This window comes from Lutra lutra, chromosome 13, assembly GCF_902655055.1.
Source record: "Lutra lutra chromosome 13, mLutLut1.2, whole genome shotgun sequence".
NCBI lineage: Eukaryota > Metazoa > Chordata > Mammalia > Carnivora > Mustelidae > Lutra > Lutra lutra.
This window is the reverse complement of record NC_062290.1, coordinates 48,736,470-48,761,896: the sequence shown is the minus strand read 5'-3', so window position 1 is coordinate 48,761,896 and position 25,427 is coordinate 48,736,470. Positions and strand designations below refer to the sequence as shown.

Genomic DNA, 25,427 nt, shown 5'->3' with positions numbered 1-25,427 from the left:
TTGTTTTTCACCTGTTAATCTGCTTTATGTCAATTTAATTGTTAGAGCAGCCAAGGAACCTAGAAGGGGAGAAGGAAAATTTTTCCAGTCCTACACATTACTAACCCTGAAAAGACAAGAGGGAGGAAGAGAATCAGGAATAGTGCCTGATAAGAGTTGGGGCTTGGAAAAGAAGAGGAGCTGCCAGGCAGAAGCTGCTACCATAGTCAGCTAGGGAAGAAACCACAGCCGGACAGGAAGAGGAGAGGGGCCCGCAGGAACAGGAAGTTCCACTCATTGTTAGAACTCAAAGAGAAACAAAGGAAAAGTGAATCTAGTTGATACATGTCATGGACGCCAGCCTCAGCAAAGAGCAGAACAGAGAAGGTTGAAGAATGAGGTGAGGTGGAAGCAAATGGAGAATCCGCTCTGAATGATTTCATTCTGTCTTCTCAACCATAATGTGTCTTAGTAATTTTCCCCATTTAAAAGACAGGGGAAAATGACTCAGAAAAATAAAGAAAGTAAGTAAAACTCATTCAGAAATGGGGGGAGCTACATGAGGGTGAAATCTGTGACCTCCAGAGACAGTGGTTCATACTCCACTATTCGATAATATTTTTATTTTTCTAATATTATCACAACAAATTTATATCATGTCAGCTAATACCTAGACACTGAGGAAAAATGTGCTTATCAGGGAAGTCAGAGGCCATGTTCTCACTGAGATTACTGTCTAGGAAATGAGAAGACAGAAAATAATACAAACCAATAGAAAAGATCATTTTAGATGGTGATCAGGTGCTATAAAGACGGTGCAATGTGGTTTTCCTGTGATAGTGACCGGGAGAGACTGCTTAGGATTGGGTGAGCAGGAAAGGACTCTGAGGTGAAACTATTTAAGCAGAGACCTACCTGTAGGATACGAAGAGGCTATGAAGAAGGCAGCCTTTTAAAATCTGACAGAAAAGTGCTCCAGGCTGAGGGAACTGCAAGCACAATGGCATTAAGACAGGAGCAAGCTTGGTGTGGTCATGTGAAGACAGCGTAACAATGGCAAAAAGCCGTGTGTTTGGAGCATAGTGAGTAAGGACAGTGACACAGGAGGAGGTGGAGGGGAGATAACAGGGCCCTGGGATGAGTTTGGGTTGCATTCAGGGAACAATAGAACTCCTTTGGAGGATTTTGAGCAGGGGAATGTTGCCATCTGATTTATGTTTCTAAAAGATCGCTTGGGTTTCTGCATTGAGAATGGACTATAAAAGGGCAAAAGAACAGGCTTGGAGACCAGTTAGGGTCATAGCAGTGGATATGTAAGGAGTGAATAGAATTGGGATGTATTCTTTTTTAGCGGCAACGTTCTGGTGTGAATAGTATAAAAAAGAAAGAGAGAGAGAAAGTAAAATAATCACTACAGTTTTGGTTTGAGGGACTGGGTGAGTGGCACTGTTATTTACTGAGATAGAGACTGGCACGTTTGTGGGTAAGAAAATAAAGAGTTCCGATTGGTGTATTTTGTTCCAATGCTTATTCAATAGCCATGTGGATATTTTATGCATTCAGAAAGGTCACTTTTAGAGATAACAGCCAGGGTCACTGGCGTATCAATGGAGTTTAAAGCTATGAGGCTGGGACTGGTTGTGGTTACCTAGACAGAGAGAGTGTAGACAGAGCTGAGAAAGTTTCGCACACGACTGAATCAAAATTCAAGTGCTTTTTATATACAGCATTCTTTTTGGTGCCTGAACTCCAATTGATGGCTAAGGAAGATTTTATTTTTCACTAGAATGTATTTAGCCTTTATGTTGGTGGTTTTCAAATTTATTATTATCATTAGAAATGTTTTGCAAGCCAAATCTTGTGAAGGAAAACACTATGTAAAATATATTAAATGTTAATTATATAAAGCTCGGTGATAGGTACACGGCATTTATTATAATGTTCTCACTGCTTCTAAATATGTTTAAAACTTTCCATGAAAAAAGGCTAAAAGAAGTTAAGAGAATAACTGTTCTGTTTGAAGCAGGGGATGGACAATCTCAGGCCAGTCTACTCATCACTTTAGCTGCAGGTCTATAGAATTCCCATAATTCCTTGGAACAAACTTTAAAATTCCTGCCATCGATGAACAGTTTTGAAATTTCTGGGATATAATAATAATTATGACCAGGAATATTACACAATTACCATGGAAAATACTTTACAATTATAATTATATTAATGCTTATGACAGTCTTACATGATGGGTACTGCTAAAACCCCCATTTTGCAAATGGAGTCTCTATGGCTTGGAGAGGTCATGTAATTGGCTCAAGTTCAAGTAGCTGGTAATTGGAGGAGCTGTGATTCAAGCCCAGGCCGCCTGACTTCACATTAATAACGACATTAATTACAGCAGTTGACACTCAAATTAACTTCAACCTCAAAAATATAACAACCCAAAATTCAATCAGTCCTTTATTAAGGATGAGAATTTTCCATTTAACAATAGTGAAGATGTTAAATTCTGTCTATGCATTTCTTTACATCACAAACTTTCTCTGCATTGTGTTTCTCAGAGCTACAAATTTTACTCTTTTCTCTATTTACAAAATATTAGTTCTGAAAACGACTGTCGAATAGAGTAACAGTGACTGGCATTTATTCCTAACCTGGTGACAACAGAATACGGAAGTTCAAAGAAATGATTAATTAACTCAATGATACACCCACCATGTATAGTAACATCAATTCAAAGACATTTGTATCAGGTTGCTTTTTCTTGACTAGACTATTATCACTTTATTTGAGCTGAGATTTATGTCCAAATAAGGGAAAACTTTGTTCCTGATTTTTTTTGGAGATCAAAGTTTCACATCTAACACTGTGCTTTACAAGGTCTCAGTGCAATGCATACTGTTCAAAAGTAAGAAACTAATGTGAAGGAATAATTCACTTTGGTGCTGGGAAATGTAACTGTTAGATATGCAGTTTCTCCAGCAATCCATTGTAAATAACAATCTAGTTGAAATACGGAAAGTAAAGTGAATCCGCTATAACAACACACCTCAACTCATTCCTTTCCTTTTTCTCATATTAGCCTTTTGCTCCTAGATTTTAAGAGACCAGTTTGCCTGGTGTGCGTGTGTGTAAGTAAATTTGTTTGTGCACTTCATTGTTTTCTCCTAGTTTTTTTGTTGGGGAAAAAGGAGAATGTCAAAGCTATTTTTATAGTCTTTCTTCTTCTTCTTCTTCTTTTTTTTTTTGATTGCTAAATGATGCAGAATATATATTATTATCTTTTTAACATAGGCTTAATTCATGTGTAAGATCCAAGCAAATACTATAAACACCCTGTCACTTCCAACCTCATAGTTCCAGCCAGAATGACTTTTTAAATTATGGTGATCACAGTAGAACTTTGATTCTTCAGTTGTGAAATGAGGTAGAGGATCCCTTCCCATCCAAACTAATTACATCATAATTTCTCTGAATATTGATTTTGAAATAAAATTACACCTTTCTAGTCTAAATGACTCTGTGGCCTCTTTCTCTCTCTCTCAATCTCTTTCTTCCTCCTTCTATTTTCTCCACCCTGTTTCTTTCTCTCCCTCATCCTCCTTCTAGTTCCTTTACCTTATATCTCTGTCTTTTTCATTCCCTCTCTACCTCTCTTCCCCCCATCATGGTGTAAAGGACTAGAGAAGGATAGATTTATGTAGTCACAGCAATGATTCCAAATTATTCAAAGATAAAATATTTTTTGTTATTCATTTTGAATTAACAATATTTAATACAGTCTTTGGATGGCTGTTATTTACTAGGTCTATGCTTAGAAGAATATCATATTAAAATAATTAATAAATAATGTTAACATTTCAAAGTTTATACTTTTGGATATAAACCACTGCAACAAGAGAGAGCAGATCTGACATTCTCCTCCTTCTGACCTAGACGTCTAAACTAAAGTAAATAGACACCAGCAAAGAATAGCAATCCTTACCAAACAGAAAGCAGGTCACAGTCTTTGACCTGAGTCTTTGAAAAGTTTAGCTTCTAAGAAAAAAGGAAGTAATGTCCAAATATAAACAGAAATTTTTGTACAGTTTGGTAAGTTTGCTATGTCATGCTTCAAAGACATAGTCACATGGGGAAAGGTGAACCCATTAAATCTAAAAATCGAACCAATCTCCTTCAACTTGGAGAGAGACAGATATAAAGAATAGGTAGAATGGGTACCCCATTTAATTAGAACTATTTTGGAAATGACTGCTTGGGAGAGGTAAAAAGAAATGAAGAACATTAATACTTAGTGCAGTCTTTCTGTCAGGCAACAGCATGTAGATTATTCTGAATAACAAAGAAAATGTGAATCTTAAGGAAACATCACAGAATTAGAGTGCCCCCATTCACAGAAAGTCAACCAATAAGACTGTAAGAAAAAGAGAAGAGTGCAGGTCCTCCAAGCAAACATCTTAGTTAAACTCTCCTCTAGTAAACCTTCAAAGTATCTTGTGACTTTTCACCATATATGTGTTGATTTAAGAAACAACAACAACAACAACAACAAAAAACTAGGATTAGCCAGAATCTAAAGATTAGTTTGAGAAGAACTGCTGTTCTTAAAATAAGTCATTGATGAATGTGGTATGATCTTCATTTTTTTAGTTCTTTCACTTTTATCATCAAAAGCTTTATAATTTCCCACATATATATCTTACGCTCCTCTGTTATATTTATTCTTGGGTATTTCATAATTTTGATGCTATAGTAAAAAGTATCTGCTATAAAATTTTACTTTCTAGGGGTGCCTGGGTGACTCAGTGGGTTAAGCCTCTGCCTTTGGCTCAGGTCACGATCCCGATGTGGGATCGAGCCCACATCGGGCTCTTTGCTCAGCAGGGAGCCTGATTCTCCCTCTCTCTCTGCCTGCTTCTCTGCCTACTTGTGATCTCTGTTAAATAAATAAATAATTTTTTTAAAATTTATTTTATTTATTTTTTATAAACATATAATAAATTTTTATCCCCAGGGGTACAGGTCTGTGAATCACCAGGTTTACACACTTCACAGCACTCACCATAGCACATACCCTCCCCAATGTCCATAACCCCACCCCCCCACCCCCCTCCCCTCATCAACCCTCAATAAATAAAATTTTTAAAAATATTTTACTTTCTAACTTTTTATTAGTGCTATATGAAGTAAATTGTGTTCAGCAAATTTGTTAAGTTCAATAATTCATTTTAATAGTGCATTTGTGGATTCTTTTGAATTTTCTATACCTGCTCATATTATCTGCAAATAATGAGTTTCATTCCCCCTCTCCCTCAAATTCTTATGCCATATACTAGTTGGCTTACTTGTTTTGTCTTTCTGTCCTACAAGCACCTCAAGTTAATTACTAAAAAGGAATGGTGGTCCTGGGCACCTTGTTTTGTTCCTGTTTGAAAGAGAAAACATTCAAAATTTCCAGTGAAATATATAGTTTATATTTATATACAAATTATTTAATAATATATAGTATAGATTCTTTTTGTAGATTTTCAACCCATATTAAGAAAATTCTTTTCTATTCTTAATTTTTATGGATCCTCTTTTTCATAAAAATATACTGAATTTTATCAAATGTTTTATCAAGCATCAGAATTGGATTCAGATTTGGCATAAATTTTGGTATTAGCAGACTAAGAATTTAAAAGCCGATAAAAATTCCTACAGTAGCCATTTGTGCCTCAACTTTTTTGGTATGTAACTATTAAAAATTAAAGAAACATAATTTCTTTAATTGTTATTAGAGTATGCAGATTTACTATATCTTCTAGTGTTAGTTTTGTTGATTTTTATTTCTAGCAATATATCTTTAAAAATCTACATTTTAAATCTACATTCAGTTATTGATAATATGTTATCTAGTTTTAGTAGTTATAGCACTTTTAGCAATGTCCTTTTTAAATTCTTAATATCAGTCATTTGTACCTACTCCATTCTTATTGATCAGTATTCCCAGAAGGATATTTATTTTTATTAGGCTTTTCAAATATCCAACATTTATATTTGTTTCCTGTATTATATATTTATTCCCCTTTTTTAGCATTTTTATCTTTATGATTTCCTTCATTCTAATTTTCTCGTATTTGATTTTCTTTGTATTTCCAACTTTTTGAGTTGGGTGCTTAGCTTATTTTTCCTGCTTTCCTTCTTTTTTAACATATGAATTTAAGACTATACTTTCCTTCTAGATGTATATGCACCTTAATTATCATTTAGTTAAAAATATTTTCTGTGGCGCCTGGGTGGCTCGGTCAGTTGAGCGTCTGACTGTTGATTTCGGCTCAGGTCATCATCTCGGGGTTCATGAGATGGAGCCCTGGGTCAGGCTCTACACTCGGTGGGGAATATGTTTCTTTCCCTCTCTCTCTGCCCTTCCCCTTGCTTGTGCTCACTCTCTCTCTAAAATAAAATATACTTTCTAATTTTCATTTTAGTTACCAATCTTATCCTGGATTATTTAGATGCAAAGTTTCCAGTTCCTAACATATAGGCATTATCTGGTTATATCTTTACATTGATTCTAACTTAAATGTATTTTAGTCAAAGTGTTACCAGCTAGACCCCAAGACCTGACCTTTACTGTCCACCTGTTTTTACTCATCAATCTTTGTCCCATATTTTTCCTTAAGCTCATCTTTCCACCTCATGTCTTAACTCAGGCAAATGGAAACTGAGCCAGCCCTCAAGGGATAGTGACATCCCTGATAAGACCTCAGCTAGCCCAGACTGTCCAGACCAGTTTGAGTGTAACTCCTGACTCATACCTACAAAGTTGGACCATGAAGTGACCTCCAGAATGACCAACAACCACCTTTACCTCATTATAATACTATAAAATCTCCACCCAAGGAGGAGCACAGGCCTTATTTACATAGCACACATGTACATAACATACAGTGCATGTATAGGCATGTTTCCTTAAGGCACATGTGTGGCCATATGCCTGCCTCTACATATGATGACAAAGCTTCCCTATCTAAATATTCATCCTAACCCTAAATAAAAGCAATCTATTCACCCTTGCTTAGGGAGTCATGGCTTTGGAAGTTATTCCCATGATATCCTTATTTGCTGCAAATAAAGCTTACTTTGTGTGACAACTCCACCTGGTACATCTGTGACTCACCAAGGAGTGAATTCACGTTGGTTTAGTTGCATAAGAACATTCTCTATGTGATTTCAATTCATTAGAATTTTTCACTGGACTATTTGACTTAGCATATTATAGATATCTGGAAATATTTCATATGTGCTTGTGCTTGAAAATATGTATTGCAATTGTGTGCAGTGTTCTCTATGTATCAACTGCATCAATGTTGCTAATTGTAATGATTCAGTAATCATGATCTGGAAGATGAAATTTGAAAGGTGGTCTGTGACTTTTATTTTATCACTGGAACGCATGAAGATTTGGCCTTGGTGGATCCTCAACACTAAGTCAAAAACCTTATTCTGGATCCAAGATAAATGCTATGTACTGACTGAGGACCTGAAATTCATCATTAAATTAGTTAACTGAGTAATTTATAATTAATGAGTAGGCAGTAGTTAACGTGATGTAGCTGACTCAGAGGAGTTTACATTAAATTAGTTTTTATTTTGCTCAAGTACATCCATTAGTAATTCTTTCAGGAAGCCTCCATAAAGAATAAGCTCCCATCTCCCAGAAACAATGCCCTGCTTCTAGGGTACAATTTTCCATACTTACAGATGAATTCTTTTCCTACCACTCCTTGAGAAGCCAAACTTCCAGGCTATTCTAAGGGCTATTTCTCAAATTATCAACCTCTGAACACTTTCAGAATCCCTGAAACCCTTCCAGAACTATAAAACTCTTGTATGTTCTTGGCTATAGGTACTTTCAGAAATCTGATACATATCTTTCTATCTTTTAGGAGTCTTTAACATTTTAGGCCCACAAATGGTATTTTCTGTATCTGAGTACTATTTATTAATTTTAAATAAATGTTAATGTTAAGAATTTTGGAAGGAAGGATAAGCTCTTGCGCTCAAGCATCCATCTGGATCCCTTCTCTAGATTTTTGCTTTTTCTGAAACCTACCTAGTATCTCTTAATGAGAAGTAGAGAATTTTCTCTGGTTACAAAGACTCACTATCCAGGATAAAGTGCAGCATGGATGTACTGTCATAGTTATCCAAAGTGGTGAAGAGAATCAGGATCTGCCACCCCCCAAAAATACTACTTTCATATATGGATACTTTATGCTTAAGGTTACTGGGAATCAACAAATGCAGAAAGAAGTCTTCTCAGAGCTTTCTTTATCTGATTAGGAGCAGAAACTTGTGAGAAATGAGGAATGCCATAAATTCTCTTTCTCTGGGGAAGTTTTATTGCCATGAAAAAAAATGGAAAGTCAGCACCTACATGGGCCTGCACAAACAAACTCTACTAAATAACCATTATCTTCCATTAGGTTTTCCCTATATATTTGCCTTCCTGACCCTAGAAGCTCAAAACCCTCCTTTTTCTTGACACTTCTCCACAAATGGATTGTCCTTTGTTAAAAAATGGATTTTAAACCTCCAGATCTGATGCCTCTTTGTAGTTTTCATTTCATTTCTGTGATGCCTGACATATGCATACGAAATAACCATTTTTCTCCTCTTAATTTGTCTTTTGTCAGTTCTATTTGCAGGGTCCTAGGCAATGAACCTAAGAGGATGGAAGAAAAAGTTTTTTCCTCCCTGTCAGTGATATAGCCACAGTGCATGAAAATATAGGTGTGTTAATAAGTACTTACAAACTTGCAAAGTGGGTGGCGTAGTTATATTTCCAAATATAGGCTACTGGGCAAGAAGTATAGATAATTTTAGGCAAGGAACATGATGGAAGCAGTAGAAATAGGATAGGAAATTAAAGGATATATTTAAGAGTTAGTGGCTAGATCATTTTGCCTAGAACAAAGGTTTGGAAAGAAAGGAATGGATGAGGCTAGTAAACTGGGATCAAGCTGTCCGAGCTGAAACACGTCATCCCCTTGCATAAAACACTTCTCTTCATGTAAACAACAAAATACCAATCCTGTTCTTACAAGCGTCTCTATAGTCTGGTCAACTGTCTATGAAGCTGAACTTCTGATTCTCCTCTTAAAATAGATTGTAACTATTTCATAGTACTTAACAAAGCAATAATGTTTTAAAAATTTTTATATTTAAATTCAAGTAATTAACACAGAGTGTATTATTCATTTCAGAGGTAGAGCTCAGTGATTCATCAGGTGCATATAACGCCCAGTGCTCATTACATCAAGTGCCCTTCTTAATGTCCATCACTCAGTTACTCCATCCCCCCATCCATTTTCCCCTCCAGCAACCCTTAGTTGGTTTCCTATAGTTAAGAGTTTCTTAAGATTTATACACAGAGAACAACTTAGATTGCAATTGAAAGGAATTTTTCAAAACATTAAACTCAAACTAAAGACATACAAGTAACTAAGACTATAAAAGTAAATGTGAGGGTTTGAAAATCAACCTCCTATTTCTATACCTATCTCCCATGTAGAATTTTAAGGTAATTGATACAGATGATTCTTCTTCCAATTATAAATCTCAAAATCTTTTACAATGAATTTTTACAAATTTGTTGCAGCTTTGTGTAGTAAAAGTCACTGAATTAAGAGTTAGAAGGTCTGTATTCTAATTCCTGTCATTAACTGGGTGATTTCCCTTACCTTTTTCATGTACCTATATTATTCTTAGGAAATGAGTCTGAATAAAGCCAAGTGTATAAGCTATTTTGATGTTTAAAAATATTTTATATTTTTACCTGTCTTATTATCTCAACATACTGGTATTTAAATTCTTTTTTTAAAAAAAGATTTATTTATTTTTATTTTAGAGAGAGAAAGCCTGTGCATGTGCATGTGTGAGTGGGGGAGGAGCAAAGGGAGAGAGAGAGAGACAGAATCCTCAAGCAGACTCTCTGCTGAGTGCAGAGACCGATGCAGGGCTCCATCCCAGGACCCTCAGATCATGACCTGAGCAGAAATCAAGAGGTTGGTGCTTACCCACTGAACCACCCAGGCACTGAAACATACTAAAGTATTTAGGAAATTGTAATCATCATATTAAAAATTGGAATTTTGTTATCAGAAATATCTTCAAAGACCTGATTTTTACGTACCTTCTGACATACCATATAAGTTTGGGTTGATAAGTTAATAAATTAATAAATCTGGGTTAATAAATAAATAAATAAATTTTATATTATTATATTTGGTGTATTTTTGATTCTTACTTAAAAATGTCTTTCCCACCTTGATATTTTCCAAAGAATGCTATCATATTGCTATTTTTGTTCATTAGGGGCTGTTTTTGGAGCCTTTGGCATATACTCGTTAGTTGGGTCATGGCATATCATCCATATTCCATATTTGTGAATGTGAGTTGGGTCGATCCTTTGCACCTTGTATCAGGATCCTCTTTTATAGCACCAGTGATATCTACTCTACATCCAGACCATACTTCTGGTAAACACTTTGGCTTTTAATAAGTGGATGTTGATCAAGGTATTTTGACCTAGATCACCAATATTATTTTCAGCTAATTTTTTTCAGCTATTTGCACAAGATAAGTAGTGTGTCTGCTCACATCAACAATAGCCAGAAGGGAAAAGATATGTTCTGTTTCTCACCAGAGTCCCTTCAATGAGATGTCAATCAAAGTATGTGAGTGGAGTTGTCAGTACTAACATTAAGATTGAAATAAGCATTAAACTCTACAAAACAATAAAGACAAGTTGGAGAGGTACCAGCAAGTCATTGATTTTAATCTTGGTCAGATTAAATATTCATTTTGACAATCTAAAAAAAAAAAATACATCTTAGGGAAAAAAGCAAATAACACCAACAAAAAAAACCTCTTGCTTTTCAGGCCTGTCCTCTGAGGATCAAGGGAGGAGGGACTGGCAACTGTTCTTAAATGCCACCTTAGCAATGGTAGTTTGCAAATACAGAGCATTTATTGTTTGATTTTTGCTTTCCTTACAACTTAAGTTTGGCAGAAACCCTACAGCATATTCTCAGGGAAAAAAGAAAAAAAAACTTAGACATTTCAACCATCTGCCAGATATACCTATCAAATTATTCATTTCTCAGGCTGCTTAAGGTTATTTAAATTCATAGCTTTTCAAACTACTGACAAGGTTTGCACACTGTGAAGAAAATGAATATTGTTAAGGGTTAAATGGACAGCTTCACACTTTAAATGCATTATAAATTCACCCTAGGCACTCTCCTACTGATTTTTCTCTTTATTATTTTATTTTACAATCAACAACTCTTCATAATTGTGGCCCATGCTGACAATCGGCATGACAACGGATAGATTCAAACAAAACTGACCCAGGTACAGGACAATAGTTGCATCATACCACCAAGGAAAGAGATTTCACATAAATTTTAGATATACAAACAGTGGTTCCAGGAAGAAAGACACACGAAGTTGAATCCACATTTTTGCCTTCCTGGGCATATATACCCTACTCTGTGCAATTTGCATGACTTGACATGAAGACAGGCTAGATCATCTTTAGAAGTGGTCATCATTAAAATGCAGGCTGCCTATCAAGAGAAATAGTCTCCCAGAAATCAATACCTCAAAAACCCTTGTGGCTAACTGTTCTGCCAGACACTTTCAAAGTTTTATAATGCTGGAAAATAGTGTAGAGGAAGTAGAGGTACCATTTCTTTGATTTCTTTTTATCACTTTGTGTCAGTCCTCGATCAAGTTTCATAACTCAAAGACATACATTTACCACCAGGTGTAGTTCAAAGAGATGTTGACCTTTGATTTACAAAACCCCTTAGATTTACTCTATGCTTTTTCTGAGAGAGTCTCCCTTTCTATATACCACCAGTGTAATACAAACAAGAAAAAGCCTGTTGAGTTTGGGACCACTAAGGATGGATCTGGGTCTTAAGACCCTGGTGGCAAGCAGGCCATCCTTCACGATCCTTCCTCTTATGGCTTGGTTTGCAAAACTGGTTTGGTTAAGAGATTGCAAAGTATTTTAATAAACTTTGATGCAAAGGAGCAGCTGTGCTCTGAGCGTCTGACCAGGATGACATGTCTGTAAACAGTTATGCTTGGACTACAGAATTTGGATTATAGGGTGACTGTGATAAAACCTTGCTCTTTCCTGTTAGATACGCTTGGCAAAAGACATCCTGATCTCATTTCAGAACTAAATGAGTCAGTGTAGGCCAGTTATTTTCCTTTTCTGAGTCTTGGTTTTTCTCACCTGTAAAATAGGGTTAATAATTCTATCTAAGTCATAGAGTTCCGGGTGCAATAAATGAGATGCTGTATTCTAAGGGCTTAGATCCATGATTTTGTAGGGCTGGCAAATGACTGTTGAAAATAAGAGCTGTGATATGAGAGTTGATATGATAATATAATTATATCAACATAATGGATATAATGATAGCTGGTAGTTGTAAGGACAGTTCTGACTGGTTTTATGTAAAACAGAGTTTGATTTATGAATTATGAATATTGCTCATTTATTGGTAATCCTTGAGTTCAGATACACAGAAGTGGAAACTGTTTTCATTTTTCCCTCTGTCCCTTGAAACACGATCACAATTATGAAGAGCTAAGTCTAGGCGAGCTCACACAAGTCTGAAACTAAAATACTGTCCCTTTGCGTGGAAAACAATAGAAAATCTTGTGGTTATAATAGCACCATTAAATCAAAATATTCAAATTTCATATAAAATATGCAGTGTTATATTAGATATTGTTGTTTCAGGAAAATTTGGAGAACTTAGAGGATGAGAAAAAAAAAAAAGATTTCTACAAAGATTGGGGACATTTGGCCACTTGCAGAGGACTTGGAGTTTAGAGGCAGTGGAGCATATGCAAATAAGGGTCTGGCATCAAATGTCCCGAGTTTGGATTCTGGCTCCATCACCTGAGGGTGGCTGGGACCATAAGAAGATTCCCCAATATCTCTGGGTCTCGGTTTCCACATCTTCATTACAGGGATAATAATAGCTTTCAACTCCTGAGGTTTTTTAAGAGGATTACATAAGTTTCTATTTTTTAAGCGTATGCAAGACAATGACAACCAATAAGGATACTAGCCAACCCGCTGTAGTTCCTCCATATGCATTGCCCAGTGGATGTTTGGTGACATATTTAAAACATAAGCAATGCAGTAGTTGAATATTCTTAAAATGTTCAGACCAGAGATTATGGTTAATGATCATCTTCGAGATAATGAGGAGAGAACAGATAGATGTTCTCTTCCACCCTTGAGCTTTAACAATATGCTTAATGCAAAGCAATCAGGTTTTGGTTAGACACAAATAGGATTTTCTAAACCTGAAATACATTGTACATTGACATGGGTTATTGAAGGAGGAAGCAGAATTTCCTTCTTTGAAGAAATTTTAAAATGAGATTGTTAAAGGTGAGAAGGATGCTTTTGAAGCTGATTATATCTGAAGCCCCAGGAACAAAAGATTAGACTATCCAACTTTCCTCCTTACAAATCAACTTTAGCAACCCCACGAAGGCTGAAAAGACTTAGATCCTAGGACTGTTCTACCCCATATCCTTGGACCGAGACTGAGGACACAGACCCACATATAGATTCTGAATACTAGCAGTCAGAGTGGAACACCAGGCCAGTGTAGGCTGAGGGCTTCCTCCCAGAAGCAAGTACATTACATGATTGCAGGCAGGACCAGGAAGCAGGGTTTCAGTCGTACTTATCCATTTTATCCCACCTTCATCCCACCCCAAACCATACACAGCTTATAAAAATACACTTGATTCAGCAAGATGAAAACAAGCTAAAGATAATTAGGTGAGACTTTCTGGACTTTGGGGAGATAACTTCATAGAGAGAGTCGGAGATGAGATTGCCAACAAATATTGGCTGTGCGATTTTGCATAATGGACAGAGGTGGATGTTGAATTTTCTAACAGCTATCCAAAGGTGGAAAACATAGTTATATAATTTGAGAGTCCAAAAAGTCAAAACAAACATGCCAATAAAGAAAAAAAAATAAAGCAATTTGGTTAAAGCAATATGATTCCCGTTTCTAGAGTCAAAGGGAAAGTCTTTTTATGAATTCTCATGAAGAACTCACTGGACAAGGTGGCGAGAAACAGCCCCCAAGGCCACTCTCCAGAGCTCACGGAAATGGATCTCACAGAGCTGGCCAATTCTTACAACGTCCTTCAATGTTGGCTAACGGTGGACAAAACAAGCCAGTGTAACATAGTCATGATCACCGGACTCCAGGCAAGGGCTGGTCTCTCAGCAAGTAGCAGGGCTCCAGTATGTGGCTGGAATATACAGGCCATTCTCTCTTCCCTGGTCACAAGATGGGAACAAAGCAGAGACGCAGTCCTAATAGCATTAGGGAATATTTCAGATGATAAAAATAGGGACTAAGAGAGAAGAAAGAAGACAGAGACCCAGACAGACCCAGAGACTGGGGCACAAAATGAAGTTGGTGTCTAAGGAACATTGCCTAGTGATAGACCTGAAAGCCAGACCTGACAGTCAAATCAGTGAGACAGACTCTAGACTGGTGGCTCCACAGTGCTTGGGAGGGAACTTGGAAGGCCATTGTGATTCAAGTGAGAGTAGGGGTTCCAATAAACTTGGAGGCTGAGGTCAAGCAATCCTCGCTGGAGAAAGTGACGACATGTTATTGTAAGTTATTATGAGATTACTTGTTCAGCTTTTTTCTCAAAACAAATTGAAAAATCTCAGCAGACTCAAACATAGAATATTCTAAGTGGACGGGAACACATTACAATTTTTCAGAAGGCAATTTGAAGTTTTTCCTCTGTCATTAAGCTTGTTTTGACTACTCATCTTGAATCTCCAGTAATTTGGCTCTGACTCCAGGATATGAAGCTGTTTAGGAAACCCTAACCTTCCTCTTATCTCTATTTCTATTATCGTTTCAATTTGCTTTATAGCCCTTAAGTCTTTACTTTTTGCTACTTTATTGCTTCCCATTCTTGTCACCTCTTCAAACTTTGACCATGTTATTCTTGCTTACAATATAGGACAATGAAATTTATTTATGAATGTGGACGAAAATATGACTTCATCTGTTTTCTATCAGCTTCTATACAGTCATCCTCAGTATTTTAATTATCCCCAGGTGCTTTAGCATATTGTGGTAGGTTGTGCAGAAATTAAGTAACATGAGCCAATAGGTATAACAATAAAGAAAAATAAGTTTATCTGACATATTGAAAAACTATTTATCTCTTCTGAGGACTGATTTAACAAAAACAAAATGGAAAACTCAAATATCTATTTTGAAATTTGTGTCATTACATAGGTGACACTGGTAGCAAGGGAAATCATTTTGTGCTTTGGAAAACAATTCTCTGCTGCTACTTTCTTCTTTGTGCAAGAAAATTCCCCTGAAGGTATACAGATGAGGGTGAAGTTCAATAACATTTGGAGTTGCCTGACTTGGTGTCAGTTTGAAACTTTGGATTTCTAAATAAAATTGACAAAGTCATTTATAGAAACTTCACATTTTTATCCTTGGGACTAATAGCAGCAGGGAATAGAAGCATCTAACCAGTGAGACAGAAAGAAAGGTCTGCAGATGCTTTGTGATTTCTAAATGAAAATAATGGAAGATGAAAGCAAATCTTCATTTTTTCTCATTTGTGATGCCTAATAATTATGCTTGAGGATAAAAATACTCATTGAACAAAACATTTAAAAATTCCATAGGCTAAGCCCTGCCAATGTAGCCTTACTACATTTCCTTATTAATCCTTTTAGAAAAGGACTTTCTGTCTGACTTTTCCCTGAAAATGGCTTGAGTCTGGGCTATTTTAATTTTTTTCTGGTTATTCATTTATTCAATATTGAACAGCATTTTACAATTACCATTATTATATTCAAGGAAGGCACTGTGGAAGACACAAGAAAAAAGATGTGGTGTCTATTTTGTCCATAAATAAGGGACAATATATTCTTACCTTTGCAACCTACATACTTAGCATACTACTTGTCATAAAGTAGGCATCCAAATTTTGTTGAATTTTAATGAAAAATCTCAGTCTGTAAAGGACAGGAATAGTTATCATATGCTAAGAAAAATCTGTAATAGTATGCAGGAACACAATGAGGACACAGAGAAAGAGGTTCACTCTCTTACTTTGAGAAGTCAGGGAAGGCAGTACAGATAAGATGATGATTGAGCTGAGTTTTAGAGGAGGTGTAGGTGATTGTCCATGAGGGAAGGAGAGAGAAGGTTGGGTCACAGGGGACCAGGGTATGCAAGAGGCTTGTATAGTAAACCCATCTTGTGTTGTATCATTGGCTTCTAATATTTAGAAGGTTATCGTCTAGAGCAAAGTGAAAATAACAGCCTTATCATATCTGAAGAAAGATGAAAGATGTTTAAAAAGAATAAATGTACTTAATAGGTAATACAATATTCAAGGCAACAGGAAAAACACAAACTGAAACAAGTGAGATGGCATTTGCAAGTACTGACAAGAATTTTTAAATTGTAAATCCAAGATCTGTTGGAAAAGGCAATAAAATGGAAACACTTTCTGGAAGATATTTTGTCAAACTAACTTGCCAACCGAAAACACCTTTGACCCCAGCAATTCCATTTCTAGGGATTTGAGTAAAAATATAATTTAGGTATCCACCAATATTTACCTAACAACACCCTTAAATATTTACTTATAAAAAGGAAAAAGCACATAAAATATCCACCAGTAATTGTCAAGAAATTTGAATACTTCATCTAAAGAACTATTATCCAGCACTTACACATCATGTTTTTGAAAATATTCGGTGGCAGAGAAGTTTGTTCAAAACATACTATTTTTTGAAAATATTTATTTATTTGACAGAGAGAGCGAGAGAGTGCACAAGCAGAGGAGCAGCAGGCAGAGGGAGAGGGAGAGGCAAGCTCCCTACTGAGCAGGGAGCCTGATGTGGGACTCTATCCCAGGACTCTGGGATCATGACCCAGGCCAAAGGCAGATGCTTAACCAACTGAGCCACCCAGGTGGCCCTCAAAACACAATATTAAATGAACATAAAAGAATACACAACCACATTTATGTGATGACATCAATGTATTGCAATACCTACTCTATTCAGCCAACAGCAACAGTCTTGGCTTTGGACTGGCAACCAAACTCATGAGGCAAGATTTGGTTCCCCCAGAACTAAGATTATATTGTGTTAAGAAAGGATATAAAACAGGTAACACAATAAACCCTGTGTACTTGGATACTGAAGAGTCTCCCACTAACTACCCCCCAAATTCTTACCTCCCTCTGTGTATGTATCACATTTCCAGTCAAGGGGTGGGGCTATGTCCTATCTTCTTGAATTGGTCTGGATCTTTAAATGCTTACTGGTGTTCTGGAACTTTGAGTTGGCAGCCTATGCTTCTTCCTTCTTGGAACTCGACTGCCAAGAAGCTGCATGAACAGCTTCACATGGTGAACCAGCTGATGAGCCATTCCAGCTAATGCTACATGGAAGAGAGATGTACTTCCCTCCTTCCTCATCCAGGTAATAAATAAATGGTGCTAATTCAAATCATTAAGTTTTGTTACACAGCAACAGAAAACCAAAACAAAGGACAACTTGTGTTTTTAAGATCTGAGTACTCCTCACTGTGACTTCTAAATGTCTCATCCACTTCATCTACTTTGCCTTTAGGATCTGTATAGACACAAATTCTAGGCTGGTTGGGTATCAACCACATAAGTTCAGGAATGCCAACATATCTGTGATATCTTCAGCTTTTGTGCCTTAGTTATGTGGTCTCTTGAGGGACACATGACCAATTTCCATTCTTAGAATAACCATATCTCATAAATATCATTGCTCAATAAACAACTTGAACAAATGTCAAGTACTTGATCCTGTATATGCTACTTTAGCTAGATTCTCATTTTTCTGGGATCTTATTATATACTCCAATAAGTTCCTTGAATTACCATTAAAGGAGTATTCAATCAAAGGACAGATCCTCAATTGTCTTAAGGTACAGGAAAGCCACATACTACTGTTTATCCTTTCTTCATATCTAGCTAGCCATATTTATATTGAAAAAAGACCAGATGATAAAATATACATGTCATAGTCAATGGATTGTTGGTGATGTTTTATTTGTTTACAAATGTTCCATTTATTTAATATAATAATGTAATAAAACTTAGGTCACTTTGGAAAATGCAATGGGAGTCAGTTTTTAGGCTTCTTCAGGCTTTTACTGAGTGGTCTCTCTAAAACAGAAGGCCAGAGGGGGTTGCCTGGGTGGCTCAGTGGGTTAAAACAGAAGGCCAGATACATTTTTTCAGGAGGGGTTCACTCATTTCTCTGACCGTATACTTACATATACTTACCATATATATGTGGTAAATACCATATCTTTATATGGTCAGAGAAAATTAAAAAAATATATTTTTTATTGAAAGAGTGAGCAAATGTGAGTGGAGAAGGGGTGGTGGGGAGGGGCAGAGAGAGAAGGAGAGAATCTTAAGCAGACTCCACACTGAGCATGGGGTCCAAGGCAGAGCTTGATCTCATGACTCTGAGATCATGACCTGAGCCAAAATCAAGAATCAGAAGCTTAACTGACTGAGCCACCCAGGTGCCCCTCTCTGACCTTATATTTCTACGTTGATTACCATCCAGCAGTAAAACACTCTTGGGCTCTTGCTCTGCCTCTTACTCCTAACTACAGACAGTGAGTTACCAAATTGGTAGGTTAGAGAAATATGTCAGGCATGCATCACACAGCCTTTCTTCCCCATTTCTCTGAAGAGCCAAGAGGATACCCCGAATTATACTGCTGTGTTCCTCTTTCCTGTAAGTTTGTCAGATACTGCCCCAGGTCTAAGTGACATTCTCCAATATAAGCTTTAGCTGGTTGAGTGTATATTTTGTTGTCCGTACTCAGAGACCTTTGAGAATGAATGGAGGTACCAAATAGAATAAATACATGTTTATCATTTAGGCAATCATCCCAATTTTATCACCTGTAAAGCTGATATATGGAGTCTGTCTGATTTGCTCCTATGCTTTATTACTCAATTGAGTAAGTCCTTATGATGGGAAGAATTTTGCTATTTTTGGATCCCTTCAAACCCCAACACTGATCATTTTTAAAAGTTTTCTAGCTTTCAGAGCAATGTCTTCTAAAAATAAATTACCTAATTAGTTAGTGTCAAAGAAAAAAATAAATCTGGAAAGCTATACCAAAACTGCCAATACTGCTTCTTCTTTTTTTTCCTTTTAAAAGATTTTATTTATTTGTTTGACAGAGAAAGAGATCACAAGTAGGCAGAGAGGCAGGCAGAGGGAGAGGGGGAAGCAGGCTCCCTGCTGAGCAGAGAGCCCGATGCAGGGCTTGATCCCAGGACACTGAGACCATGCATGACCTGAGCTGAAGGCAGAGGCTTAACCCACTGAGCCACCCAGGCGCCCCATACTGCTTTTTCAAATGGTAGGATATTTTGTTAAAAAAAAAAAAAATATATATATATATATATGTGTGTGTGTGTGTGTGTGTGTGTGAGTATACATATATATGTAATATACATTGCCTGAATATGTATAATGATATCTATCCCTCTATATAGTGTTTGAATTTTTACAAGTATTTCTTGGATAATCAGGAAAATGAAATTAAAGAAAAAAAACTCATGATATCTGGTGAATATCCTTTAATGTAACAACCCTTGCATTATCTCACTTAACTCTATTAACAACATAGGAAGTAGGTCTTATTTCCTGTCTTATTAATTAGGACACCAAGACTCAAAGATATTGTGTTCAAGTAATGGTGAAGCCAGAATTTGAATGTAGGCCTGTTTGGGCCCACAATCTATGAGGTTAATTGTGGTCTTATGTTGAGGTAAAAAAAAAAAAAGAATATTTATTTATTTAAGTAATCTCTACACCCAATGTGGGGCTCAAACTCATGACCTAGAGATCAAGAGTCACACGCTCCTCTGACCAAGTCAGCCCGGCACCCCGGTGTTATGCTGTCTTACTGTTTAGCTCATGATGGCTGATAATTGAGTTGGGAATTGATAGCTCATTTCTCATTTTACTCTATGTTATATGGCTGGCTCATGTGTGAAGATAAGTGCACCTGAGCTCAGTTCTCAGATCAGCAGTGAGCACTCATTTCTAATTACCGAGAATATCTAGTATCAATTTTCATAGTCATAAAACTACTCCTTCACATCTAACAGTCACACTCCTACTTCAGTGGAAGTTTTACCAATCAGTTGGGATATCTTGCGTTCTGTAATATGATCGATTTGCATGTCTTGGATGTAAAATTCTACACATGAGCCATCTTACCATTTTGCAGTATTCAGCACATTTTCTGCTATTTTTGTTTTGTTTCATAACTTACTGTGGAATCAACAAATGTGTGGATGCACATGAGTACAAGATTGATTAAGGACAATGTACTCCATTCAATTGTGTGTGCTGACAAATGGAATTAAATTTCATACCAAATCTTGTTTTCCATGTAATAGCTTACTCTTTTCAAGGGAAAATTTACTTATGCTGAAAAATCAGCTGTGAATGAATTAGATTTGGAGAGGCTGGAATGGAGGCCTGTGAAAATGACTGTGTGATCTTCTACTCCACCAAAAATGCATTGATTTTAAAACATTAGTGTTTTAATTGGCTTTGGGATAATCTTTGTTTTGGACTCAATATAAAGAACTGATCTTACCCTGAAGAGATGCTGTGTTCTGATCAGCTCTGCAAGTGGTGAAAATCAAGGAAAACAGCTGGGAAGAATGAGCGTGAACAGACATTATGTCAACAGGAACACAGGTGCTACCGAGGACAGTAAATGGTTCATTCCATGGGAAAACTTTGGGGGAAAAAAACCCCTCAATTGCTTTGGAAGTCTTTATGATCATCTTTATGAATATGTTCATAAAGCACAAATCTTTATGAATATGTTAATATTAATTTTTGAAGCAGAAATAATAAACAATAGCCTTCTAAATATTTTGTGACCCCTTTAAAAATTTGTCTAGTCCTAGGGTTTAAGAATGATCTGTTGTTAGACATTAAAAAAAAAAATCATGTATTTCTACCAGAGGTTATGATTAGCATACTTTGAAATACTATTTTTTTAAGCGGCAACTTATCTAATTATTTAATAAGCAGATATCTATTGCACATCGTCATTATATACAGTGTGGAAGACAGGATATGGATACAGGGAGTTACTTCTTATGCATAGGAGGTCATGATCTTGTTGAGGATATAAGCATCCCCTTGTCAGGAAAAAAAATGATTCTTTTATGAATGGAAACTGCTTAGATTTCTCTAGGTTGAAGTAAAACTGAAACTCTTATTTCTAGAATAATTAGGCAACTTGAGAAAAATTGATGTAGGGTTTTCCTTATGGGCACTCCCTTTTAATAAAGGAAATAAGTTCATATATTCAAGACCAAACATCATATATTAAAGTAGTAAAAGTTTACCTAGTGAAGAACATTTAAAAGTTTACAAATATTTTGACACTATGAGCTAGGAAGTAGATGGTTCACAGTAAATGGTCAATATGTTTTTTCTTTCTTGTACTCAAATTATATTGGTGTTTATTCTTTAGTACAGAATTTTTAAAAATATGATGAAAAAAAATGAAAGCATCCTCTTTCCCAGAGCATTTTACTTTAGTCTTAGATCTCAACTTTAAAAAAGAACCTTGACATAAAAATTGTATTAATAATTCATGGACTATATTAATGGCTGAGTTAAAACTTTAACAAGTTGGTGTTACAAAACTGTCAAAAACGTAACAGGCCTGCCTTCTTTAATTTCAACTGCTTCTGATGAAGCGTAGGGAAATGCCTTATTGGTGTGCAGTGTTACCAATTATCTGACAGAGCCAGAGTGTATTTCCAGCTAATCAGAAATAAGAGTGCAGAATTAAATCTCCCGTGTGAAACTCATCATTTACATATTTATGATTCAGAAATGATAATAAGGCTAATGAGAAACTCACATACTGCCTTAAAAGTCAAGTCAATCTTACAGATAATTTTCAACGGATAAAGCTCCTTCCTGATATAGGGTTGTTGAAAGATGACGTCTGTTGATAACAATTTCATTTAATTAAACATTACAAGTTATTTGTGTGGACTTATCCGTACATTATATAACGGCATTTGTTTTTAAACTGCCACCTTTGAGCTAAGAGGGAGACATAAGTTTAATGGAAATGGGTGTAACGCAGAGTTTATACAAATACAGTGCACTGGGGGAAAGGGTGATGATAGTTGCCAACATACACACACCCAACCCTAGCACTACTTTATACGTGTCCAGGACCAGGAGGTGGCTGGTTGTAGTTCGTGAGGGGTCTTTAAAGCTGTTAAGAACTCGGAGTTGTGTGTGGCGTATACACTTCTGAGTTGAGACAATATGTCACGAGCTCTGATTATGCTCATTAAGTGGCACTACCTTCAGAGCCAAGGCATTTGAATATGTTCACTGCTCAACATTATTAACTTAAGAGGTGACATGCTGCCACCCCCACACCCACTCTTGCTGAGAAATGCTTTATGCAAGTCATCAATTTGCTGATGCTGGTGTATGACCCTTTCTGTGTAGGATACAGGTGTTAGTTCTCCGTGGGCATTCTTACTTGTGTAAGGATTTGGTCACACTTTGTGTAATCCAGCATTGACACAGACCTTATTTTCAAAGCACCCTTGTTTTCTTCCCACTGAGGTGGTCTTAAAAAAAATGGAAACTTTAAGTGCCATAAGGTGTGTTTATTTCTATTTTGCTTTCTTTTTTTCCCCCCTAAGATTTTATTTATTTATTTTGAAAGAGAGTGAGCATAGCAGGGGGAGGGGCAGGGGCAGAGGCAGAGGAAGAGACAGAATCTCAAGCATACTCCACGCCAAGGGTGCAGCACAATACAGGGCTGGATCTCACAACCCTGAGATCAGGACCTGAGCCACAATCAAGAGTTGGTTGTTAACTGACTGAGCCAACCAGGCACCCCATATTTTGCCTTCTTTTTAAACTCTTTTCCTAAGAAGAATTTTTTACATTGAATAACATTGCTTTGTAGAAAAGAATAGAGACTTGGGATTTTTAAGCTCGGTTACAATATTGTTTAGTGCCTTATCGTTGTTCACATTATGATGATAATGTAATAATGACAGTCGAAATACCAAAAGCATTAACAATAGCTCATATGGTCATGTGAACAGCAGAGGCCAAATACAGCTGCAGAAAAATAAAGTATCATGGCTTACACAGAATCTCGTATCTACCTCACTATTGTACTTTTCTATTGCTCCAAAGAAATTATAACAAAGTGACTTAAAACAATACACATTTATTATTTTGCAGGTTTTCTGGTGCCCAAAGTCTGGGCACAGCTTTACTGGATTCCCTGCTCAGGATCCTATAGCTGCATTCAAGACACTGGCCAGTGCTTTGGTGTCCTGCGAAGTTCAGGGTTGTCTTCCAAGCTAATACAGTCGTTGACAGAATTAATTCCAGTGGTTGTAGGACTGAGGCTTTAAGAAATTAGAGTTTATATAATTTCCTTCTCTGTGGCTTTCTCCACTGGTAGTTCACATCATAACAGGAGAGGAATCTACTGCTCTAGTTCGCTAAGACAGTGTCTTACATAGTGCAACCTGAGTATAGGAGTGAAGTTTCATAACCTTTGGCATACACCATTGGTTAGAAGCAAGTCACAGGTCTTGCTTTCACTCCAAGGGATTATATAAATTTGTGAATCATTGTAGGTGACCTTACAATGTGTCCACAAGTCCACCATAACCACTGAAAGGCAGCAGAGAATACTAGTCATGAATATAGGTCCCAGTTCACACAGCCTCAAATATCAGCTCTATCATTTACTGGCTGGCTGACATTTGCAAGGTACTCAACCATTCTGTGTGTCATTTTTTTGTGTCTTTAAAAGAAGGCTAATGATAAAATCCAGGCCCAATATTGTTGTGAGGATTAAATGTAACTCATTTTAAACACTTAGAACACTGTCTGGCACATAGTAAGTTTTTCATAATTCTTACTGTTGCTGACTATTATGGTGAAATAAACACTTCTCATTTCCAAATTCTTTAGGGAGGAGGTTAGCACTGCATATGTAGATGAAGCCAGTGACCCTTGTGATGAGATGACAAACTTCACCAGATGATTTTCCTTCAGATTACCAAGTTATCTATGACTCTATTCATTGAGATCATTATTTGTATTATATCCTTGTATCTTGGCCTTTGAGGAAGATGATCTAGTGAGTAAAGTTTATGCCTTGAAATCTCCTGTTCACTAAACATAGCAATGCCGGATAAAATTTTTAAAATAAATAAAACAAAATGACTCAGGTAGAGTATTAAAAAAAAAAATCCATGCCCATCACCAAGGCACAGAAAAGAACTGGAAAATGTTAAACAACTATCATGGAGGAAGCAGCTCTACAATGAGAAGCAGGGAGGGATATCTAGAGTTTGGCTCATATGGGCTAAAGATGACTGAAAGCATTCTATGTAAAACAGAGGGCTGAAGCCAGGCAAATGTCTTAAAACTGGGAACTGAGTCTGGACTTCTGCAACCCTCAACTATTAGGGAAGGTGATGAAAAACAAAATCTGTGTCTATATTTTCCACGGGAAATGAACAACAACACAGGCGCATGCACACACACACACAGTAGAGAGACAAGCAAATATGGAGAGCTACCTTCTATCAGAATCTCTAAAAACTTGCTTCATGGCTCCATGCTGCCTTTGCAATACAAGAACACCACAAGGCAACAGGAAACCTGAACCGGAGTTGTAACAGCACTCCACCTGGTCTTAGGGGTTAACTTGGTTCAAATGAACACACTCCTTACTTGCAGACCTAAGGCCCTTGATCTGTTACAAAACTAATTTCCTTTCCTTGAGATTCACGGACCACTAGCTCGAGGAGTGGAGGACCAGAACTTTCCCAGGCCACAGAGGCCAGCAAGTCTGTTTGAAGCCTCTTCTGCTTTCTGGTTAGCCTCGCAATTTTTTTTAACAAAATGTTTTTCTTCCCTTTAGGTCACACAGCTGATTTTACTGATCTCCCTTCGTGGATTTGTAGACCATGCCCTCCTTTGCAGAAAGAAGAGAGTCCTCCTGCGTATCAGGAAACAAGAACCAGACCCTCTCCCACAACCCCGGAGCACTGAGATCACACTTGTAGATCACACTGGCATCACTTAGTCTGTGCAGGATCAAGACATGTTGCAGGCCACTGCACTCCCTTTGCTGATTAACTTCCCAAACCCATTTAAAAACCCCTGATCCAGGCAGTAACCTCAGAGGAGTTGGCTTTTGGACAAGAGTCTGCCTTCTATCCAGGTTGCTAGC

General features: G+C 36.9%; 1 long non-coding RNA gene across 1 annotated transcript; it reads left to right on the top strand.

Moving 5' to 3' along the window:
• The first annotated feature begins 301 nt into the window (after positions 1–301).
• Positions 302–25,427, top strand: LOC125084023 (uncharacterized). The gene is made up of 3 exons (XR_007122440.1): positions 302–379; positions 8,658–8,754; positions 25,116–25,427. It is a non-coding gene; the product is annotated as an uncharacterized LOC125084023 (long non-coding RNA).